This window comes from Mesocricetus auratus, unplaced genomic scaffold (assembly GCF_017639785.1).
Source record: "Mesocricetus auratus isolate SY011 unplaced genomic scaffold, BCM_Maur_2.0 Super-Scaffold_2245, whole genome shotgun sequence".
Lineage (NCBI taxonomy): Eukaryota > Metazoa > Chordata > Mammalia > Rodentia > Cricetidae > Mesocricetus > Mesocricetus auratus.
This window is the reverse complement of record NW_024429180.1, coordinates 22,504,635-22,529,462: the sequence shown is the minus strand read 5'-3', so window position 1 is coordinate 22,529,462 and position 24,828 is coordinate 22,504,635. Positions and strand designations below refer to the sequence as shown.

At 38.2% G+C, this 24,828-nt stretch overlaps 1 long non-coding RNA gene across 5 annotated transcripts in view; it reads left to right on the top strand.

Moving 5' to 3' along the window:
- Window positions 1-24,828, top strand: part of LOC106021149 — a 95,961-nt gene that overhangs the window by 46,272 nt on the left and 24,861 nt on the right. For 4 of the 5 annotated variants that reach the window (XR_005879466.1, XR_005879462.1, XR_005879455.1 and 1 more), the window contains exons 4-5: window positions 19,338-19,430; window positions 23,489-23,601. This is a non-coding gene — a long non-coding RNA (uncharacterized LOC106021149). The remainder of the gene's footprint in view (window positions 1-19,337; window positions 19,431-23,488; window positions 23,602-24,828) is intronic. The other variant, XR_005879448.1, reaches the window with a different exon arrangement.

Below are 24,828 nucleotides of genomic sequence, written 5' to 3'. Positions count from 1 at the left end.
TGTGTATGTGCATATGCACACTTTGTACCAGCAAAAGTCCAAGCATGATATTTGATTCCCTGGAACTACAGGTTTTTGAGCTATCACGTGGGTGCTGGGAAACCAGTCCTCTTTAAGCGCAACAAATGCTCTTAATCACTGGTCTCTCCCTCTAGCCTCTGTTAAGTCATCAGTAACTTATAAAAAGTATTTGAATAATTGCTGTTGCTAGACTTTGTTCACAAGAAATGAAGGTCCACTAATTTTTTTTTCATTTTTTATTTTAATTTTAAATAGCTTGTTTTACATGTCAATCCCAGTTCCCTCTCCCTCCCCTCTTCCCGCACTCCCCTTCCCCCCTCCCTCCCACCCTATTGCCAAATCCTTCCACATAGGGGATATCTAGAGTCTGTCATTTTACTCTTGGTAGGGTCAAGGCACGCCCCTAAGAGTCCAGGCTGAGAGAGCATCTCTCTTTGTGCTATAGGCACATGAAGACAGTTTGTATACCAGGGATAGACACTGATCCACAGCTCAGGGCCCCATAGGTTGCCCAGGCCTTCTCGCTGACACTCACATTTGGGGGTCCAGATCAGTCCCATGCTGGCCTCCCCACTGTTGGTCTGGGGTCCAAGAGCACTCCCCTGTTCAGATCAGCTGTCTCTGCTGGTTTTGCCAGCCCATTCTTTGCCAATTTGCTCATCACTCCTCTCTGTCACTGGGTTCCTTGGGTTCAGTTCAGTGATTAGTTGTGTGTTTGCCTCTGCTTCCATCAGTCACAGGATGAAGGCTCCCGGATGGTTATAGACATCAAGTTCATTATCAGGAATGGGCATTCGAGGTGGTCCCTCCACTATTGCTTAGCTTGCCAATTGATGTTATACCTTTAGATCACTCGAGGTCACTCTGGTGCCTGATCTGTCTTCGATCCTATGATTCCCTCTTCCCCTATTCTACCCCCACCCCCTCAACTTCCTGTTCCCCCATGACCAACTCCCTTCCTCTTTACCCCCTCTATTCTTCCCAGGTCCCACTCCCCCTCCCCTCGCCGTGTTCCCCATCCATTCAGAGGATCTTGTCTCCATCCTCTTCTCTTGGGTACTATGCATATATGCATATCTTTTAGGTTCTTTCCTGTTTCCCAGTCTGTGGAAGTGCAGACTGGCACTATCCTGATCCATGTCTAAAATCCATATATAAGTGAGTACATACCATGTTTGTCTTTTTGCGACTGGGTTACCTCACTCAGGATGGTTTCTTCCAGTGCTATCCATTTCCCTGCAAATTTCAAGATTCCATTGTTTTTTTCTGCCGAGTAATACTCCATTGTGTAAATGTACCACATTTTCTCTATCCACTCTTCAGTTGAGGGGCATCTAGGTTGCTTCCAGGTTCTGGCTATTACAAACAATGCTGCTATGAACATAGTGGAGCAGATGCCCTTGTTGTATGAACCTGCCTCATTTGGATAAATGCCTAAGAGTGGAATTGCTGGGTCTAGTGGTAGATTAATTCCCATTTTCCTGAGGAATCTCCATACTGATTTCCAAAGAGGCTGTATGAGTCGGCATTCCCACCAGCAGTGGAGGAGTGTTCCTCTCTCTCCACATCCTCTCCAGCATAAATTGTCTTCGGTGTTTTTGATTCTAGCCATTCTGACAGGAGTAAGATGGTATCTCAGAGTTGTTTTGATTTGCATTTCCCTGATGGCTAAGGATGTTGAGCACTTTCTTAAGTGTCTCTTGGCCATTTTAGCCTCCTCTACTGAGAATTCTCTATTTAGCTCTGTACCCCACCTTTCAAGTGGATCCTTTGGTGTTTTGGAGACTTGTTTCTTGAGTTCTTTGTAAATTTTGGAGATTAGCCCTCTGTCAGATGTAGGGTTAGTGAATATCTTTTCCCATTCTGTGGCCTGCCTTTTTGTCTTTTTGACTGTGTCCTTTGCCTTACAGAAGCTTTTTAGTTTCAAAAGGTCCCATTTGTTAATTGTCGATCTCAGTGCCTGTGGCACTGGTGTTATGTTTAGGAAGTGGTCTCCTGTACCAACTCGTTGAAGAGTATCTCCCACTTTCTCTTCTAAAAGTTTCAGTGTGGCTGGATGTATGTTGAGATCTTTGATCCATTTGGACTTAAGTTTTGTACAAGACGATAAACATGGATCTATCTGCAGTCTTCTGCATACCAGTACCCAGTTATGCCAGCACCATTTGTTGAAGATGCTTTCTTTTTTCCACTGTACAGTTTTAGCTTCTTTGTCAAAAATCAGGTGTTCATAGGTGTGTGGGTTAAAATTAGGGCTTTCGATTCGGTTCCATTGGTCTACCTGCCTATTTTTGTGCCAATACCAAGCTGTTTTCAGGACTATAGCTCTATAATAGAGCTTGAAGTCAGGTATGGTGATGCCTCCTGAAGTTCCTCTATTGTATAGGGATGTTTTGGCTATCCTGGGCCTTTTGTTTTTCCATATAAAGTTGATTAATGTTCTTTCCAGGTCCTTGAAGAATTGTGATGGAATTTTGATAGGGATTGCATTGAATCTGTAGACTGCTTTTGGCAAGATTGCCATTTTTATTATGTTGATCCTACCAATCCAAGAGCATGGGAGATCTCTCCATTTTCTGGTATCTTCTTTGATTTCTTTCTTCAAAGACACAAAGTTCTTGATATACAGGTCCTTCACTTCCTTGGTTAACATTATCCCCAGATATTTGATGCTGTTTTTGGCTATTGTAAAAGGTGATGTTTCTCTGATTTCTTTCTCAGTCACTTCATCTTCTGTATATAATAGGGCCACTGATTTTTTTGAGTTTACCTTGTATCCTGCCACATTGCTGAAGGTGTTTATCAGCTCTAGGAGTAACCTTGCGGAGTTTTTTGGGTCACTTATGTAAACTATCATATCATCTGCAAATAGTGAAAGTTTGACTTCTTCTTTTCCTATTTGTATCCCCTTTATCTCCTTTTGTTGTCTTATTGCTGTAGCTAGAACTTCAAGTACAATATTGAAGAGATATGGAGAGAGTGGACAGCCTTGTCTTGTTCCTGATTTTAGAGGAATTGCTTTGAGTTTCTCTCCATTTAGTTTGATGTTAGCTGTTGGTTTACTGTATATTGCTTTAATTATATTCAGGTACGTTCCTGTTATCCCTGATCTCTCTAGGACCTTTATCATGAAGGGGTGCTGGATTTTGTCAAAGGCTTTTTCAGCATCTAGTGAGATGATCATGTGGTTTTTCTTTTGCAGATTGTTAATATGGTGGATTACATTGATAGATTTTCTAATGTTAAACCATCCCTGCATTCCTGGAATGAAGCCTACTTGATCATGGTGGATGATTTTTCTGATGTGTTCTTGAATCCGGTTTGCAAGTATTTTATTGAGTATTTTTGCATCAATGTTCATGAGGGAAATTGGTCTATAGTTCTCTTTCTTAGTGGTGTCTTTGTGTGGCTTGGGTATCAAGGTAATTGTAGCCTCGTAGAAAGAGTTTGGCAGTGAGCCTCCTGCTTCTATTGTGTGGAATACTTTGACGAGTATTGGAATGAGCTCTTCTTTGAATTTCTGGTAGAATTCTGCACTGAAGCCATCTGGGCCTGGGCTTTTTTTGTTTGGGAGACTTTTGATGACTGCTTCTATTTCATTAGGGGTTATAGGTCTGTTTAGATTATTTATCTGTTCTTGATTTAGTTTTGGCAAGTGATATCTATCCAGGAAATTGTCCATTTCCTTTAAATTTTCAAATTTTGTGGAGTACAGATTTTCAAAGTATGCCCTGATGATTCTCTTGATGTCCTCAGAGTCCGTTGTTATGTCCCCTTTTTCATCCCTGATTTTGTTAATTAGCATGTTCTCTCTCTGTCTTTTGGTTAGTTTGGACAGAGGTTTGTCTATTTTGTTGATTTTCTCGAAGAACCAACTCTTTGTTTCATTGATTCTTCTCAGGGTTTTCCTGGTTTCTACTTGATTGATTTCAGCCCTCAATTTGGTTATTTCCTGGCGTCTGCTCCTCCTGGGGGAGTTTGCTTCTTTTTGTTCTAGAACATTCAGCTGTGCTATTAATTCTCTAGTATGACTGTTTTCCAGTTTTTTCATGTGGGCACTTAGTGCTATAAACTTTCCTCTCAGCACTGCTTTCAAAGTGTCCCATAAGTTTGTGTATGTTGTGTCTTCACTCTCATTGAAATCGAGGAAGTCTTTAATTTCTTTTTTTATTTGTTCCTTTACCCAGGGATGGTGCAATTGTGCATTGTTCAATCTCCATGAGTTTGTAGGGTTTCTGCGATTTGTGTTATTGTTGAATTCTAATGTTAATGCATGGTGGTCTGATAAGATGCAGGGGGTTATTCCAATTTTTTGTATCTGTGGAGATTTGCTATGTTTCCTATTATGTGGTCAATTTTAGAGAAGGTTCCATGTGGTGCCGAGAAGAAGGTATATCCCTTTGTATTTGGGTGGAGTGTTCTATAGATGTCTGTTAAACCCAGTTGTGTCATAACTTCTATTAATTCTTTTGTTTCTTTGTTAAGTTTCTGTCTGGAGGTCCTGTCTAACGGTGAGAGCGGAGTGTTGAAGTCTCCTACTATTAGTGTGTGAGATTTTATGTGCATTTTGAGCTTTAGTAATGTTTCTTTCACGAATGTAGGTGCCTTTGTATTTGGGGCATAGATGTTTAAAATTGAGACTTCGTCTTGATGTATTTTTCCTTTGATGAATATGAAGTGCCCTTCTTCATCTCTTTTGATTGATTTTAATTTGAAGTCTAATTTGTTAGATATTAGGATTGCTACGCCCGCTTGTTTCTTGGGGCCGTTTGATTGGAAGATCTTTTCCCAGCCCTTTACTCTGAGATAACGTCTGTCTTTGGTGTTGAGATGTGTTTCTTGTATGCAGCAGAAGGAAGGGTTCTGTCTTCGTATCCATTCTGCTAGTCTGTGTCTTTTTATAGGCAAGATGAGGCCGTTGACATTGAGGGATATTAATGACCATTGATTGGTGATCCTTGTTTGCGCTTGATTTATTGTTAGTGAAGTTATTTTGTGTAGTTTCTCCTCCCTTTTTCTTTTGGTGTTTTGTAAAGTATGATTATATATTGCCTGTGTCTTTGTGAATGTAGTTATCTTCCTTGGCTCTAGGTTTTCCTTCTAGCATTTTCTGTAGAGCTGGATTCATGGATACGTATTGTTTAAATCTGGCTTTGTCATGGAATATTTTGTTTTCTCCATCTATGGTAATTGAGAGCTTTGCTGGATATAGTAGTCTGGGCTGGCATCCTTGTTCCCTTAGCGTTTGTAGGACATCTGACCAGGATCTTCTGGCTTTCATCGTTTCCATTGAGAAGTCAGGTGTAATTCGGATAGGTCTGCCTTTGTATGTTACTTGGCCTTTTTCTTTAGCTGCTCTTAATATTTTCTCTTTACTCTGTAGGTTTGATGTTTTGATTATTATATGGCGAGGTGACTTCTTTTTCTGGTCAAGCCTATTTGGTGTTCTGTAAGATTCTTGTACTTTCATAGGCATATCTTTCTTTAGGTTAGGGAAGTTTTCTTCTATGATTTTGTTGAATATGTTTTCTGTACCTTTAAGTTGAAGTTCTTCACCTTCTTCTATACCTATTATTCTCAGGTTTGGCTTCTTCACGGTGTCCCATATTTCCTGGATATTTTGTGTTAAGGATTTGTTGGTGTTTAGATTTTCTTTGGTTGACGACTCTATATCCTCTAATGAGTCTTCAACACCCGAGATTCTCTCTTCTATCTCTTGTATTCTATTGGTGATACTTGCATCTGTAGTTCCAGACCGTTTACCGAGCTTTTCTACTTCCAGCATCCCTTCATTCTGTGTTTTCTTTATCGTTTCTATTTCAGCTTTCAATCCTTCAACTGTTTGAGCTGTTTCCCTAATTTTCTTGGTTGTTTTTTCTTGGTGCTCTTTAGATTCTTCGAGAGATTTGTTTATTTCTTGAATTTTTTCCCCCATTTCATGGATTTTTTTGTTTGTTTTTTCTTCTATTTCTTTAAGGGATTTCCTTGTTTCTTCTTTGAGGGTCTCCATCATCTTCATGAGATAATTTTTAAGGTCTGTCTCCTCTTGTTCATCTATGTAGTGCTTTTCGGGTCTTGCTGGTGTTGGATCCCTGGATTCTGGTGGGGTCATGTTGGTGTTTCTATTGCTGAGTGATCTCTTATTCTGTCTTCTTCCCATCTCTTCTTCCAGTGGGTGCTGGTGGGGTCTTTCCGTCTCCTCTGGTCTCCTTCCTTACTGCAGCTGAAGCTGGGGATGCTGAAGCTGGACTCGCTGGTGTTGGGGTCTTGGAGGGGCTGATCTCTTTTCTGAAGCTGGACTCCCTGGGGTTGGGTCTTGGAGGGGTTGATGTCTTTCCTGAAGCTGGGCTCGCTGGGTTGGGGTCTTGGAGGGGCTGATCTCTTTCCTGTGTGGGCGGCTCTTCTGGAAGCCGGGAGCGGCCCCAAAGATGGAGGGGGGGGGATGGGTGATCCACTAATTTTTTTTTTATGTATGTTTTTAAACCCAAGCAAGAAGACACTAAAGGATAGATTAATAAATGGGTAATGAAGTTTCTGATTTTGGAAGGCATATTTTGAACACATATTTAATGAGGCATGGGAGCCCATAACACACCCCCACTTTGAATAGTGGAAGGGTTGTGTGGAGTCATTGGCTGTGGAACACAGTGCGACTTGTGCAGATCTTGTCTGCTGAACCTGGGATGTGAGGAGCTAAAACAATGAGGAGGACCAATGTCTATGCTGTAGACAACTTTACCTCAGTTTCGGTGTACTTTTGAACTAGAACTAAACAAAGAAAACAATGATGTAAGGAAGGCTGTTTGAGTTAAGAAAAACATGATCAGAAAAAATATGTAAATAAATGTCAGTAAGAATTTACTAACTATTAACAGAGCAGCCCTTTTCCAGATCTTTCTCAGCACAGATCACTTTAAACACAGTTGTCTGGCATGTACTAGAGATGGTATCTGGGAAAGCATGAAAGCAAGGCAGAAGGTCATATTCAGGTTCAGAGTACACCAGCCGAATTGGATTCTATAGCTATATTGTGACTTCCAACAGGAATGATAAGATTTATAATCTTATAAACTGAATGTAACTGTTTGTCACAGGAGGCATGGATGCAGGCCCATGGACAATCCAGGAAACAAAATGCACTTGAGATTAAAATGAGCCTCTTTCTGTCTTCCTTGAGTTTCTTTCACAGTTCTCCAAGGTATTGTTCACCATATATCATTCTTTTGACCATGTTCTGGAAGCCATATTGTTAAGGTATCATGAGTGCAACTTTCCTGTCATTTTTAGGCAACAAAATCTCATAGCAGACTTCATGGTCTTTTGGTTCTTAGAGTCTTTCCATTCTTCTTTCAAGATGTTTCCTGAGCCTTAGGCACAGGAGTTCTCTTATACTGAAATCATATACGCCCAAGCCACAATGAATGGGCTCAGCAGGTTGTCTGTGTATATTTACACAAGTAGAGCTAACAGTAGTGACAAAAGTAGACCATTGGTTTGAGAGGGAATGACATGGGAGCAGCTGGAGAAAAGAAAGGGAAGAGGAAGTGGTGGAATCACATTTTAATTTAAAAAATTACATTAGAAAGCAAGAAACAAAACAAATTCTCACAACAAGCAGGCCAGGTGTGCCTTTAATTCTTCCCTAGCCAAGTTTTCTAATGCAAGTACTTTCAGTCATTGCCTTTATAGCAGCCTCTTGGAAAGCTAAGTTAAGCTGAGCCTGACTCCTGAAGCACATACACTACCAGGCAATAAATAGCTGGGAGTGACTAGACATTGCCAGGATTGTGGTAAAATTCTATACAGCATTGAAAAGCAGTGTACCCACGGGGATGTATTTTATGAGAACAAAGGCAAAAGAAAAAAAAAAACAAAACACAAAAAACAAAACACAGAACACTGCAGCAGTCCAAGCTGCTGAATAACAAATTCAGTTTTGGATCTAGATAATTTGGTTCTAGATACCCATGCCTTTACAGTTATTGTGCTAAAGTGTCAGGGTAAAAACAATGAAAACATCTACTAATGTAATTGAACTATATAGCAGAGATAATAACTAACAGCTCATCTCATGTTATCTCTCTATCTGGATATCTAACTTTAATGATGAGATTTCTTCTAATTTACTCCCTAAAAAATAGTCATCTGAACAACAAAATTATTTTGAACTGTTTTTGCTTGCTCTTTTAAATTAGCTATTGCCCTTTGATATAGATAATTGTAATAATAGGTACAGAGAAAAATAAACAATTTTGGCCTGAGAAAAACTCTTTTAATAATTTTTGCAAGTTACTTTTTAATGCTCAGAAGAGGAATTTATCTTAAGAAACTGTGGCCATAAAGTATTTATAATTAGATATACTTAAACTTTAAAAGTATCTCACTAAATTAACAACCTGTAGCTTTGAGGGTTAGAACATTACTAATTTGGTAATATTAAGAAAAAATTGTTTCCCTTGGTAAATATCAAAACTCATTAGTCTCTAAGGGCATGTCTAATAATAGCAAAATTTTGTTCTGAAGAAATGTAAGTGGGAATACACGCGATTTTAAATTTTTTAACAAGAAGGCTATTAACTCTGTTGGTAGATTTTATTCCCCAGTTGTTAAATTCAATCTCTGTCACAAGAGATCTGATTTAGTGAGTCCCCATGGCTTCAGAAATGAAGACAGAGAAAGATGAAATGACTATACCTCTGAGGTTTTATTAAGCCTCCCTGCAGATTCTGAGAGACTCTCTAGTCTGAGAGCAACTGTCTTATTTAATGTCAGCTCAGTAGGTCTGCTGTAAAATTCAAAGATTCCTCATGCCTCTGGAGTGATAAGAACCTGTTTCCTCTCCTCTTGCAAAGGAAATTTTGCTGCTGCACACTTCTGGAACTCTCAATAATCAATATAAATCATGTCTCTGATTAGTAGGTCATCTGTCTCTCCTATCAATAATTGAAGCTTCTTGAAGTAGAAGTAAGAGATGGAAAAGGGTAGTTAAATGTTCGAGTATGTGAGTGCCTGTGCATGCCTGGATAAGCACTGATGAATGTCCTTGGCTGGAGTGGAAACAACAGTTACATGCTGTAACTGAAACGTCCTTGCCTTGCTGTCTGGCATGTACTCAGCCTTCCAGGCTCAGGTTCACAATCACAGCCCCTGTGAAACACTCCCTTTCCTCGGGGAAGCTACGCTACCCTCCATCTGCACTCTTATACTGGCCTGTCAACACAGCTTCAATGGGTTTCTTTACTATTTAGAATTGATTTTTCCTTCCGATGATTTGAGACATGGGGAGGCAGAGATTTCACCCAAGATACCTTGGTGTTATAGAGTGTGAACATGGACACATTTTCAGTTCACTTCAGAAATAGGAATGTGTTAGTTATGGAGAGAATTGAAGGTGAAAAATTGAAGGTGAAGAAAGGGACTCTGGGTAATATAAATTTAAATGACACCAGATTAGAGATGGAGAAAGCAGATGCCCCACAGAATTAAAATTAACAGAAAGCTGAATCCTACGGTGTTTCTTAGGGGTATGTGTGCATGCTGGCATTATTTCTTAGTATATTTATCTAGTTTCATTGTGGTTTCAGAGATTTTTGAGGCCAACAGGAACACCTGATACCTTGGTCATGTTCAGCTCCGTGCTGTGGGATAATCTTTGTGTACACTGTAAAGATGTGTTTCTGCCTAAGGGACCTTCTGATTGGTTTAATAAAGAGCTGAATGACTAATAGCTAAGCGGAAGAGAAAAGTGGGACTTCCTTGCAGAGAGAGGATCTTGGGAAGAATCTGAGGCATGTGGGTTAAGCGAGCCGTATGCAGAGGGAGTGAGACATACAGGAGAGGTAATGAGAAGGATAGGGAACAAGTTACATGTCAGAACATACATTAATATAACACAGGTTAAATTAAGTTATAAGAGCTAGTTGGAAGCATGTCTGAGCTAAGGCCAAGATTTCCTAATTAATAATAAGTCTCTGTGTCATTACTTGGGGACTGGCGGTCAAAAGAAAGCCTGGCTACAGATCCACCCTCATTTCAAAATGTTTCCTCTTTGCCTTGACCAAAGCTCCCAAACAGGCTAGCCATCTTCCTATTGAGGCCTTTATTGATTCACATGCTCAAAAAATATGTCCTCGAAAGCACTTCTTAGAGTTTGTACCTTTAGTTTGCCAAGACAGTTCTCTATGAGAGTAGGGACTCTGCTGTGTTGTTCACTTGTATTTTCTTAGTGTTTATAATTGGGTCTGGCACATAAAGGAATCCAACAAATTCTGGCTGGATAAATACATGGTTACCAAGGCTAACATGTGTCTGTCTATCAAGTCTTGCCAAGGGTGAGCCTAGCTCCTTGAGATTTGTTACTTTTTAGTTTTGTCCTAGGAATCTCAGAGGACTGAATCTTCTTTGAAGGGCTCATTGATGGCCAGATACACTCTTGAATGACCGAGGTCATTAGAGACGGGAGAAATGAAGGGGAGGTGTATGCTGCATACTTTTTATGTTACTCACTCAGCTTTAGTCTTAATATTGCCAGGTCACAAATCCCTTGGAATTGTTTCATCCCACACCATAACAGAAAGTAGCCCAAAGTTATTCATGTATAGTTTATTCAATGGCATTTATCAACAAATGGGTGACTTGATATTGGAATGACACAGCACATGGTTGAGAAAATTTTAAAATAAGGATGTCTATAATGATTTCTACAAAATATGATCTTGTTGTGGGAATTCAACACAGATACTTATACTAATAGTTTTCCTTAGTCATGATACAAGATAAATTAGATATGAAACCTTAGACTCACAAAGGTAAAATAAATGATAGATTCGTTTTTTAAATTTTGTCAAATACAAATAGACTAAATATTGTAACTGTAATTCTTGCTTGATATCTATTTTGTTTATGCAATTTTTCTATGTTAAAGTTAAAACCTTCCTTTTCAGTTAGACAGGAAAGGGGAGATGATAAGGGATATCCTTCTGTATGCTGTGAATATGTGTTGCTTTCATAAAGTTGTTTTGGCCAATGGCCAGGCAGAATAGAGCCAGGTGAAAAATCCAAACAGAGATGTAGAGAGAATGAAGGCAGAGTCAGGGAACTGCCATGTAGTCACCAGAGAAGCAGGATATGAAGTAACAAGCTATGAACCTAATGGCAAAATATAGAATAACAAAAATGGGTTAATTTAATTGTGAGAGCTAGTTAGTAATATGCCTGAGCCATTGGATAAACAATTATAATTTATATTAGGCCTCAGAGTGTTTATTTGGGAATTGATGACTGGGAGAGGAGCCTCCATTTACACAATTTAAGTTCTTATTAATTACAAAATGAAGTATAATGCCATTTCTGAAATTACAAAATCTTTTCATTAATCTGAAACACAAACCACCATGAATTTCATTCAGAATCAATATCTGTACAGTATAAAGTATGAAAATTTAATAAATGTAACATATGCATATGCCCTTTCCTTTATAATATGGTTCTTAGAATTAAGAACATTGACCATAAAACAGGGTAGGCCATTTAGCATTTCTTCTTCATTTATCTGGGTCACCATGCCTTGATTTAGGATTCCCACAAGGCTGTCCCACGTTATTATGAGAAATTGACTGGTTTGGCTTGTAACACACAAAGTAAATTAGACATTGGTGGGGTACTGTCCCTAGTCATATTAAGTTCCAGCGGTGTCAGTGACTTTTCTTTACTTTGGGTATCCTTGTCCTTTAAAAGCATAACTGAAGAGCAGTCTGCAGAGGCCTTGTGTGTGGGTCTCCATCTCCACATGCCCATTAGCAGTGGTGTCACAGGGAGGTCTGTGGGGCATCTGTGGAGCAATTTCTTTTTGCATAAAATGAACACAATAATCTAAGTGCTCTTGAAGGCTTGTTGTGAAATGAAAATGGGGTAATGTATGTATAAGTGATTTGTAAGCTGTCAAATGCTGTACAATTATGAGGTGATACACGACTCATAAATCAAAAACGATTTATTGATTAAAGCTACAGTGAGTGACTAATTTCATCACTACCTGAGGCATTTAGCAAGTTATGTTTGGATAGTATTTTCACAATTGACAGTACCTGACTCAGAATACATTCATGAATAATTACTTTGGGAAAATAATCTCTATAATCCCTTATGCTCATTTATTTCAAGTCTTCCATTTAGTTTTTTTTAATTTTCATTTTATTTGTGATCTTTGGAATTTCTGCTGATGTCATAGTAACATTGAGGACAAATACCATCCTGTGGTTTAGTTATCTTCTATTCCTTACTTGAGGGATCTTATAGAACACTTATTACTCAGGTCAGCTAGGAAGTGCAGAAAAAATACATTTTGATCCTTTATGAGAGCTCTTGAAACCCAAGGTCAAGTGACCTGTGGCGACTACTTCAGCTGCAGTCGCTTCGGAGACACTGGACTGTCACCAAAGGTGAAGCGCTTAGGTGGTAGAGGACTCAGAAGTAATGCAATAATTTTGTTTTCTACAAATTTTAAAACTACCATATGGGAAATGAAAAAAATGACTGAGCACTGATACAACAAAACAAGAATAAAGACAACAATGCTTTGGAAAACAGAGAAGTTACTGCTAATAAAATTTTAGGGTCCACTTCTCCTCCTTACCATCTTTCGTTGGCCTCTGTCATCTTTTCTGTCCTCCTACTCCCCTTTTCCCTATTTGTGTTTGAGACAGGTGGTCTTGAAAACCATCCTTCCTTCCCCACCCTCCCGAGTGTTGGTAAACACATCTCCACCACCATGCCCTGCTTTGGCACACAGGTATTTTATGTCCTCTGCCTTAGCTTATTTATAGTTTCCTCTATAACTCTTTTTACTTAACAGTTAATATATGCTAAATTATATAGTTGATAAACATTAATGAGATTTCTTAAAACATTATTTCACTGCAAACAATCACATACTAGTGGAAAAGAACTATAATACATGAAAATATAAGTAGTTACCTTTCTAAATATAAGAATCAGGTAATCAAGTTAAAAGTTTTAATGGATTTGGGAATACACAAAATATAGAATTACAAAATGAACTTCAGTTTAACTGCTACTCAGGTTTGAGATACCAGCATATTTTCATTCAGATAACTTCTGCCTTCCGTTTCCTATGCTGGTTTACAGTTAAAATTATAATAATACAGAGTAAAGAGAGAATACTTAAAGCTGCAAAGAGACATTATGAGTAACTTAGAGAGTTAAAGTTATGGCAAACATGACATAATTTTTGGTGGAAACCCTACAGAAAAGGAAAGCATAGTTGGATGTATTTGATTACGTGAAACAAATTTATTATCAAGTATGCTTACTGTAGTCAGCAAAGTTAACCTTTGAAAGAAAAAGAAAAGCCTTCTTAGTAAGCATGGACTCAACCAGTAAGCTAGCATCACAGAAAACACTCAAAGGCTAGTATGTACAAAACAGGAATAAATTATGTACTATCAGGACTTAGAAAAAAATCAATCACATTACTGGGATAGCTAAATAAATGAGAATTTCAAAGAATTAACATTGATTAAAATATATTTGTATTAATTATTTGAAAATTTCATAAAAGCCTATAATGTTTGAGTTTCCAGCTCTTCTTCCCCTAAGTGTTCCCAGATCCATCACTCATAAATATTCTTTCCCAACTTCATAATGTGTTTTTTGTTTCTATAATCCAGTGAATCTAATTTGTGTTGCCCACATATTCATGGGTAAGAGCCCATTAGCTGGAGTATTATAACAATCCTCTAATAGGAAGAAAGGGAAATTAGTAAATACTCTTCAATAATAATACTAATATCAAAAGACCTTCACTTTCTAATGAAAACGTGAGATCTACAAGGATAACACCAACTTGCAAACTAAACAATAGTAGAGAGACTACATTAATTGCCTCTCCTTGATGGTAAGGTTAATGACTACCTTATATGCCCTCCTAGAACCTTCATCCAGGGATTGATCGAAGCAGAGACAGATATCCACAGCTAAACATTGAACTGAACTCCTGGAACCCAGTGACAGAGATGGAGGAGTGATGAGCAAAGGGGTCAAGACCATGATGATGAAACCCACAAAGACAACTGACCGGATAAGGGGGGAGCTCTTGAATCCCAGACTGATGGCCGAGAGACCAAGAGGAGACTGATCCAGACTCCATAAATGTAGTGCCAGGGAGGAGGCCACAGAAATCACTGGGGCCTTGGGTAGTAGATCAGTGTTCACCATAGTTTATGAATGATCTTTGGGAGCCTATTCCACATGGAGTACGAATGAACTCTGGTTACCCATTCCATATGGAGGGATGCTCTCTCAGCCTGGACACATGGGGAAGGGCCTAGGTCCTGCCCTGGATGAAATGACAGACTTTAGAGATTCCCCCCAAGGAGGGTCTCACCCTCCCTGGGGAATGATGTGGGGATGGGGGGGGCTGGGGGACTGGTGGAGGGACAAGGGAGGAGGAGTGGGAGAGGGAGCTGGGACTGACATGTGAAACATTCATGTTTCTAATTTAAATAAAAGCATATATTGAGAAAAAAATCAAGAACCAAACCATTGATTTTTGCAAGAAGCTTATATTATTGGGAAAGACATGCACATTGAAAACAAAAGTGAGAAAATTATATTCTAAGTGAATGGAATCCCAAAACAAGCAGGAATAGCCATGCTTACATGTGACCAAGCAAACTTCAAGATAAAATGTATAAAGAAGGCCACTGCACACTGACAATGGTGACAGTCCATCATAAGCACATAGAAATTATAAACACATATTCATCTGCATCACAGAATTTTTATGAAACTAATACTATTGGACAGATATCTATAATTAAGCATATATAGTATTAGAGCATCATTCAATATTCTTAATAACAGTTCATCAAGACAAAAAACAAGTAAATGTCTCAGAGTAAAATTGCTACTTTGGCGAATATACTTAATAGCCATCTATAGAATAGACATTGAACTTTCTATTCATCAGGTAGGTAAATACTTATTCTTTTGAATCACATGAATTTTTTTTCAAATCAGGACACATTTTAGGGAGTAAAGAAATCATAATCCAAGAAGGGAAATAATTTATTGGGTCTTATAACAGAATAAACTAGATATCACCAGCAAGAGAAAATAAGAAACTATACAAGCACATACTAATTGAATAACAATTAATAAAGAGGATAAAAACCCTAAAGAAATGAAGACTGGAAAGTATATTCCTCAGTGTAAAACAAAAATATAGTCACCATTATACTAGATGAAAAAGTTTTGGGATTATTTATTATAAAATAAGGAATAAGAGAGACAAAAGTGTTGCCCATAATATCTTTTCATATTCAATGCAGTACTTAAACCCTGAGGCTAAAAAATAAGGGAAGAAAAAGAAATAAAAGTGATACAAATAGGAAATGAGAAAATAAAATATTTCTATTTCCACACAATAAGAATCAGAAAAACTCTGAAGACTCCAGTTGTTTAGACCTGATCAACACTTTCAGCAAAGCAACAGAGTACAAACCAACATGAAAAACAGTATGTTTGCTATGTATCCCTATGAAACTTCCGAGGAAAAAAAACCAGGTGAGTCATCAAACTCACAATAGCCTAAAACAAAGAAAGAAATTTAGGAATAAATCTAAGGAGGCTAAAGACTTCTAACCTGAAATCTCTAAAAACAAAGCTGAAGAAGATAATAGAATGATGAAAAGTTCTCCCATGTACATGGATTAGCAGTCCATATTGAATTGCTGTCTTATATACAAGAGGACAGCAATGTTAATATTGAATATTACTGAAAGTTGTATAAATGCAACTCCCACTAAAATTTTTGAGGTTATTCTAGTAGGAAAGAAAATCCTACAAGAAGGCACAAAAACTCCCCAAAAGGTACAGTGATTTTAAGCTGAGTGCAGTGGTGCTACAATCCTTGGATTCACATTACACCACAGAGCCATAGTGACAAAAACAGCAGGGTACTCCAAAACACCCAATGCAACAATTAACATAAGAAAGTAAAATATAAATGTATGCAGACTCCATGATTTTATTCTAAAAATGCATTTGAGAAAACAGTCTCTCCTACAAATATAACTTTAAAGCTAGGTATCCTTATGTAGAAGAATAAGAGGGAGATCTTTAACTTCTGCCCTGAACAAAAATTATCTCCAAGTCAATCAAATTCTTTAACATAAGGCCCCAGCTCTGAAAATACTATAGGAAAACGCAGGTAAAATCCCTGGAGATTTTACATCGGAGAATTTCTGAACAGGATTCTAAAAGCATTGATAGCATAGCAAGAAGACAAACAGGAGTGAATGAATTTGGAAAGCTTCTGAACTACAAGGAAGTAGTTAACAGAGTGAAAAGGTAGATGACAGGAGAGGAGAAATCTTTGCCAGGTCTTTGTTCAATGAGGTATTGATATTCAAAAAGAATTCAAAACACGTGATCAAACAAATATGAAAAGAGCAAAGTCAGCAAGGGGGCAAATGAACTGCACAGATGCTTCTCAAAAGAGGTAAACGTCCACTAAATATATGAGAAACACACTGAATGTCTTAATCCGTCAATGGAATTGTAAATCAGGATTACCTTGAGATTATGTGTCACCCAACCTGATTGGCTTGCATGATGGAATCAAAAACAAATACTGAAAGAAAGGTAAGAGAAGGAAACTTCTTGTACCATTAAGACTATTAACTAGTGGAGTCAATATGGAGTAAAGAAAAATGCAACCAAACAACCAAACAAAACCACCACATGATTCTGCTGAATGACTCCCCAGGTAGATAGAAGAATCAGTATCAGCACACAACAGAGATGTCTGAACACCCTATGTATTGCTAAGATGTTCAAAACAGCCAAAGGATGGAATCAGTCCTGCTGTCCATCAAATGAGTGTGCCATAAACGTATAGCATATGCACACATTGAAGTTGTAGTCAGACTTACAGAAGAAGGGAATTAGGTAGTTTGCAGGAAATGGATAGAACTGGTGATCACAGTGTTAAGTCAAATAAGACAGATCCAGGAAGAGAAACATGGCATGTGTGTTTGTATCTTCATATGTGGTATCTAGATTTATAAAAAAAGAAAGGAAGGAAGTAGAAGAGGGACGATTATGAAGAAGACTGGGATCAGGAAAGGAGGGACTGTTAACAAAAGAGGATATTGTGGGAGTGAATAAGCGTAAACCACCTTGCATACTAGCATATATTTACCTTTCAATCATTAGGGATATCTCTTATCAATTGAAGAATATTATTTGATTTTTTCTTTTCAATGTTTTCTCTAATAAATTTTAGATACCTTGCATTAAAAACTCAGAGATAACTCCATATACCTACAGACAGAGCTTGTTTATTCCTTTAATATACTGAAAAGCGTTCTCTTGTACTTGTGCCATAATCTGTTCCACCAATTCCCTCCCTGGACTGTATCCATTGCTCACTGTGTTTTTCTGCTAGAATAATTTTCTTCCCTTTTGTAAAATAAGAATAATAAAAGTATCTCAGATTTGTTTGGGGTAGAAGATATAATAAGGTACCTGATATATTTGGTGTTATATCTGATGCATTGTCATTGTGGCCATGAATAATTAGAAATGTCAATGTGAGACAATTTATTTAGGTGTACTATGAAAACACCATGGAGAGGTGTGCATGTGTTTATGTGTGTTGACTACAATAACTGAGTGGGAAAGAGATGAGGAAAAACGATATTTCACTTGAGACAATTTGGGTTACAAAAGATGATGCTTTAGATAATGAAAGCCTTTCTAAGGATGAAACTATGAAAGAACAGAACGACTCTAAGGCCAGCAGTAGAGCTCTGGGCATAAAGGAGAACAGCGATGATGGGGACCCGATGGGGAGACCTAAGCAAGTGGCAGAGCCTGGAGATATTTTTCTGTTATTTCTCCAGTTTTGGAGAGTAAGTGAAGGATTTACAGCAAGGAGGGATTTACAAATGAACAAACAACTCTTAATATGGCTCCCTCTGGTATGAGGGAAATTCATGCAAAAAATATGAGGAAGCAGCTATAACTATGACAAAGCACTTTAAACACTCGTGACATATACTATGTTGACATCTCCATTTTATCAAAGAGGAAATAAGACTTAAATATTCACTCAACTTGCCCAAAACATAAGCCAGTAAAAGGAAGAGCCACAACTGTTAAACGAACTTAAAAGTCTATTCCTTTAATGTTTTATAATTTTCAAGATTCATATTTTTAGGGGCTACTTGAGGAAGTCAATGCATGTTGATTAAGTCAGTATGGCTTTGGTGAGATTCGGGGATTGTTACTCTCAAATGAGGCCTTGGGCACTGAGCAAACAGTAGAGACTGGAAGACCATGCCCACCTTTCCCTTCCACTGTTCCCTGAAACAGACCCTAAGCCTGTCTTTCCAGAACTGTCTTCCAAATTCAGGGACTAAAGAGCACAAGCGGATGCTAAAATGATCTGATCAAATAAGTCTCTGTAGGTTGCCTCTGGTTAGGTTATCTTTAGGTCACATTTCTCTATGGTGGTCCTCTTCTTCATCAGGCCTACCACAATAAGCATGCTTACTTCCCTCTGCTTTAGGGAAGTATCTGATCTGTCTAGTAACATGTAAAATGTACACACATTTGCCAGGTTCTCTCTTGCTAATCTGTCTTTCGATCTAGGGCTCTTCTGACAGACTCAATGACTCAGTGACATGCTGGTGGTACCAGAGATTTTCTGATTATTTTAAAAATAAGACTTTATAACTTTAAATCCTTGAAAGAAAGGAAGGTCATAGTTTCCAGAGAGAATCTATGCAGTCTTTAAAATTTGACATATTTCTCCAGTAAATTTATTACTGACTTCCCTTTTATTGTTTTTGTTACATGTCAAGATAAAAGTGGCTTGACATGTCTACATTCTGTTCATAACCTAACAGAGAGGATAGGAAATACAAGCAGAGTTGACAAAAACTGGTGGTATAACTGCCCTACTACAGAAAGCCTTGAGCTCCTGCTAAGAGTTGTATGAAAATCTGTAGAGAAAGAAAACATTACCACCAACCAGTTACTGGTGGCAAAGTCATGGAAATGCCACTTCCTAGGATGGGATTCATGTTTTTAATAATTACTTTTAAGACTCCTTAAAAGACCCCTGTTGGGAATTTAAGACTCAGTCAAATAATCAATATGCCCAGTTTGGTTGGGATTGTATATGAAAGCCATATACTCTTAAATTTTTGCTGTTTCAATAAAATTGCAATTGATGTGTTCTGCCACTTGTCTGTAGAGTGACCATTTGAATTTGCTCTGATTTGCAGGTGGTCCCTGAGGTAGCATGGCTATTGTTCGGATTTGCAGGTGCCCCCAGGGTGTAGTGTGGTTACTGGTGGGATTTGCAGGTCGTCCTTGAGGTATGTGGATACTGCTCTTATTTTTCAGGTGCTCTCTGAGGAAGTGTGGCTACTGCCTGTGTTTCCTGAAAGACCCGAACTGAGATGCTGGCTGGAGAACAAGGCTGCCTTTTACTCTGCCAAGAACTGACTGTTCTCGAGCTGTGCTACAGATTACTCAATTTCTTATTTAAATTGAAGAGCTGAATTATCTGTAAAGGCTGCTCAGTTCACTAAATTATTTGGATTTAACATCATTTACGTGAAGCCCTTGTTAGTGGAGAAGACAGTGGCGACATCTTCCTGCACATCTATAGAAAGCTTTATTGCATGGAAAAGAGAAAAGGAAATTTTCCAATATTAAAAGCCAGGTCATAGTTTTTTGATGCCAAATTGAGCTGAGGGCAGCCAATTTTTGAAAAGTGGAGAAAGAGTGTGTGTGTGGTGGGGAGGGAGGATGAAGGGAGAAAGGGGAAGGGAGAGATGTGGTGATGGGGGTTGAGAATGAGAATGAATTAGTCCCCGTTAAAGAATAGTACAGAATCTTAAGATTCTTCAAAGGACTTGATAATCCACATTTTAATCCTGAATGTGGGGGAACTGCTGTTGACTTCGGCCTGAGACAGCAGGTAGGGCTGTCCCCATCTAATGGAAAAGAGAATGAGGGTTGTCTTCAAACAGTGTTTCTCAACACATGGGTTGCAACCCTTTCATAAGTGTCACCCAAGACCATAGGAAACATATATTTACATTACAATTCACAACAGTAGCACAATTATAGTTATGAGGTAGCAATGAAATAATTTTGTGGTACTGGGGGGGTCACCATAATACGCGGAACTGTATTAAAGGTTCGCGCAGCATTAGGAAGGTTGAAAACCACTCTTCTAGATTGCCTACAGCCAAATTCTTAATAAGGAAAGGTGTGTTTTTGTGCAGCCAGTGGCTACATGAGAAAGATTCAGCTTATTGGTTGGAAAAACAGGACCCCACAAAGAGTGTGGGGGCCAAACTCTTTGCTGTCCACTGCTGAGGTCAGGGAACCCACTGTCTGCAGGACTGAAGTACAAGCCTTAGAGAGCTACAGGCAGAAGTCTGCATCTCTGTCCTCTTGTGAACAGCTTCCAACAGCCACCCTCTGCCATGGAAGGAGTCGGGCATATAGAATGAAGGAGAGGTAAATAGCCACATGGCAGAATGTAGATTAACAAAAACAGGATAATTTAAGTTATGAGAGCTAGTTTGGAACAAGCCTGAGGTAAAAGTCAAGCTTTAATAACTAGTATCAAATCTCCATATCATTATTTGGAGGCTAGTGGTTCCAAAAGAAAGTCTGTCAATAAAGTTATACAGTACACAAGGGTGGGAACTATGGTTATGTCTGGACCATTGACAATGTTGTAATAAGGATAGGGAAGCACTTATTTTGCAAACACAGGAAGATAGCAGTCTCAACACTTTTTCTTTCTTGAAATTCTCTATTCTCTAGATGACATAATGGTGTCCTTACTCTCTCATCTATTTCTCTTGCCACTCCTTCTTCTCCCTCTGACAATTTGGGGATCTTCCTTCCACCCTCTCCTCTTACACATCAGTGTGTACAGAGTTCTCTGATTCACTGTATATACACATTCTTAGAGATTCAACTAAAATCTATGTACTAGTGGTTCACAAATGTGCACCTCTAGTCAGCCTTTTTTGGAATTTGAAACTATATAAAAGTCCTTTTCCTTTGGATGCATCTGGTACAAATGTAACAGTCTCTCTGAATTTGAGATGCCTGAGATGAGACTCTTTACTTTCTTTAACTTTAATATTAAATGACATTTAGCTTCTCTTTAACTGCTGAGTAACACTGCAGATAATGAAATCTGGATGACACCCTTTCTCTTCCCTTATTAAGAACTCAACCTCTAAATAGGAATTTAAAAATGTTTCACAAATTTAATATTTCATACATTTTCAATAATCTTATCTTACCTTATGAAAATAACTGGTTCCCTACTGCATTCTGTTCTTATTAATGAAAAGCAGATACTTATACTTTGATGATTCATGGTAGATGAAAATCTGGCTCAATTAAGAGATATCTGGATACCTGGTGCTATTGTTTCCTGCCTGTTACTATGATAGACCACTCCAAAGAAAGCCACTTGGGGAAGTTTAGTTTACATTTCCAGTTGACAGTTCATTAATGAGGGAAGTCAGGCAGGAACCTGGAGGCAGGAAGCATGGAGGAATGTTCCTTGATGGCTCACTCTAACTTGGTCGCTAGCTTCCCTGCATATCCCAGGACCATATGCCTACAGAATGGTAACATTCACATTGAATTGGAGCTCTGCTACATCAATTAACCATGGGGATGATTCTTCACAGACATGTCCATACACCAACCTGATACAGAAACTTATTCAACCGAGAGTCTTTTCAGATGATTTCTAGTTTGTGTCAAGTTGGTAGGTAACATTAACACGGACATGGTAACACAATATTTCTGTGTTATATATGAATGCTGCTGGAGGATATTTATATGTAGTCCGAGGATGGGATGAGTAAGATATGTTCTCATATGTTGTAAGATATGTTACTCCAATGTGGGTGGGAATCATTCAATGGGAAGAGAGGACCCTGAGGGAGTGGAATGGCAGAGGAAAAGCAAGTTCTCTTCCCCATGCATTCTCTCCCTCTCCCTCTAACCCAGAATTTTTTTCGGATTTTTTAATTTAAATTAGAAACAAGCTTGTTTTACATATTTACTATTGCTTAGATTGTTAGTTGAGGTCATCCTTGTTGATCTCTGGACATTTCCCTAGTGCCAGATTTCTCTTTAAACCTATAGTGGCTACCTCTATTATGGTATCCCTTTTCTTACTCTCCTCTATTCTCACTCCCCCCAGACTCAACCTTCCTGCTCCCTCATGTTCTCCTTTCCTTTACTCTTCTCCCCTTCTCTTTCTCCTAACTCTGGCTCCACTCCTCCCATGCTCCCAATGTGCTCAGGAGATCTGGTTCCTTTCCCCTTCTCCAGGGAACTACATATGTTTCTCTTAGGATCCTTCTTGTTTCCTAGCTTTTCTGGCGGTGTGGATTGTGGGCTGATAATCCTTTGCTCTATGTCTAAAATGCACTTTTTGTGACTGGGTTACGTTGCTAAGGATGGTTTCTTCTAGTTCCATCCTTTTATCTGTGAATTTCAAGATTCCATTTTTTCCCCGCTGAGTAGTTCCTCATTGTGAAAATGTACCACATTTTCTTTATCCATTTTTCAGTTGAGGGGCATCTAGGTTTCTTACAGGTTCTGGCTATTTTAAATAATGTTGCTATGAACATAGTTGAACAGATGTCCTTGTTGTATGAATGCACATCTTTTGGGTATATGCCTAAGTGTGTAATTGCTGGATCTTGTGGTAGACTGATTTCCATTTTGCTGAGGAACTTCCACTCTGATTTCCAAAGTGGATATAAGAATTGGCACTCCCACCAGCAGTGGAGGAGAGTTCCCCTCTCTACACATCCTGTCCAGCATAAACTGTCATTGGTGTTTATGATTTTAGCCATTCTGACAGGAGTACAATGGTATCTCAGAGTTGTTTTGATTTGTTGAGCACTTTCTTAAGTGTCTATCAGCCATTTTAGAGTTCCGTATTGAGAATTCTTTATTTAGTTCTGTACCCCAATTTTTAATTGGATTATTTGGTATTTTGGTGACTAGCTTCTTGTGTTCTTCATAAGTTTTGGAAATCAGTCCTCTGTCATCTGTGGGGTTAGTGAATATCTTTTCACATTCTGTGGGTTGCCTTTTTGTCTCGTTGACTGTGTCCTTTGCCTTACAAAAGCTACTCAGTTTCAGGAGGTTCCATTTATTAATTGTTGATCTATTGGTATTATGTTCAGGAAGCAGTCTCCTGTACCAGTTTATTCAAGGCTACCTCGCACTTTCCCTTCTAAGTGGTTCAGTGTGGCTGGATTTAAGTTGATGTCTTTGATCCATTTGGACTCCAAGAATCCAGAATCAGTGTCTCCTGGAGGCTTCATGTCTTTATTTTTGAACATAAATATACTATTCTCTTTCTTCCTAGTTCTGAAGCTTCGGGATTTTGATTAAGCCATATTCCTGGCTTGCTTGGTTTTTCATCATAGAGAACTTTCCATGAGACTTCTAGTCCTCTGCAATCATGCATTTTTATTCCTGGTAAGTTCTTCTAATGCTATATACACCCCCACACAGTCACATACCCTTCCTGGTGTCCTTTAATTCATTAATACAGGCAAAAAGCTCATCTAAGTTTCCAGAGCACTTAAGGAATTCTGGCCTCTAGTGGGACAGTGACCTGCTTATAATGCTGTGCAGTGATGCATTTTCACATATTTGGTATAAGCAAACCTAGTGTTCCACCATATAGAAATACAGAGTAGAAACTGTGTTTAATGCATGATACTTACCAATGTTAGCAAAAGTAACATCACTTACAAGATTATTATTCTGCAAATTTTACCATTATTTTAAAGGATCATGCTTACTTGCAATAAGACTTCTGTAAAATAATGTGTATCCATTTGAATAGGCAGTCATAGACAGATTTACTTTTAAACATCTATTTGTTACATAACTTTACCATGTATTAAAGAAAGGAAATGTGTGTGTTGATGAGTGTTCATTTTCATTTGTATATGATGAACTGTATCTAAAATTATTTGAGTACTTGTACAGGTATATGATAAGTTTAAGTCAATTTTTATCCTTTAGTACTGTATCTTGTGCTTAGAGAAGCTACATCCATATGATGCTTGTAATGTCTGTTGATTGCATCAATATATCACATTGAGGGATTGACCTATGCCATTTAGGTTTGTATGAATATACTTGGTGGTGGTTGCACAATGACTAAACAACATAATGACTCATTTCCAGGATTTCCCTTTACTAATAATACATAACTATATGTTCTATTGTTTCTGTCTCTTCAGTTACTCCAGAATATATTTGTGAAATATAGTTTAAAGCATTTAAAAATAAATTGACTAGAGTTCAAAAATGAAAGATTAATTAACTGAGAAACAAACATTTTAATTTATGTAATGCAAATTAATTGATATGGTTATAGAGGTTGAAGACTTACATCACTGTCAGTCAGCAAGTAGGAGACTTGGGTTGACACTGAAGGTAAGAACAGAAGAGAAGAGCTATGGACAGCAATCTAGAAAAAACAAATTTTTGTTCTAGTCAATCATTCAACAGATTGCTGAAACACACTTATGTTGGGGAGAACAATCTGTTTTATTCAGTCTACATATTTAAGCATTTATCTTATCTAAAAACATCTTCACAAATGCATCTAGAATGCTTGACCAGATAACTGAGCATCTTTGGCCCTGTAAAGTTGATATGAAACTAGCCATCACATTAGTACATCAAGAA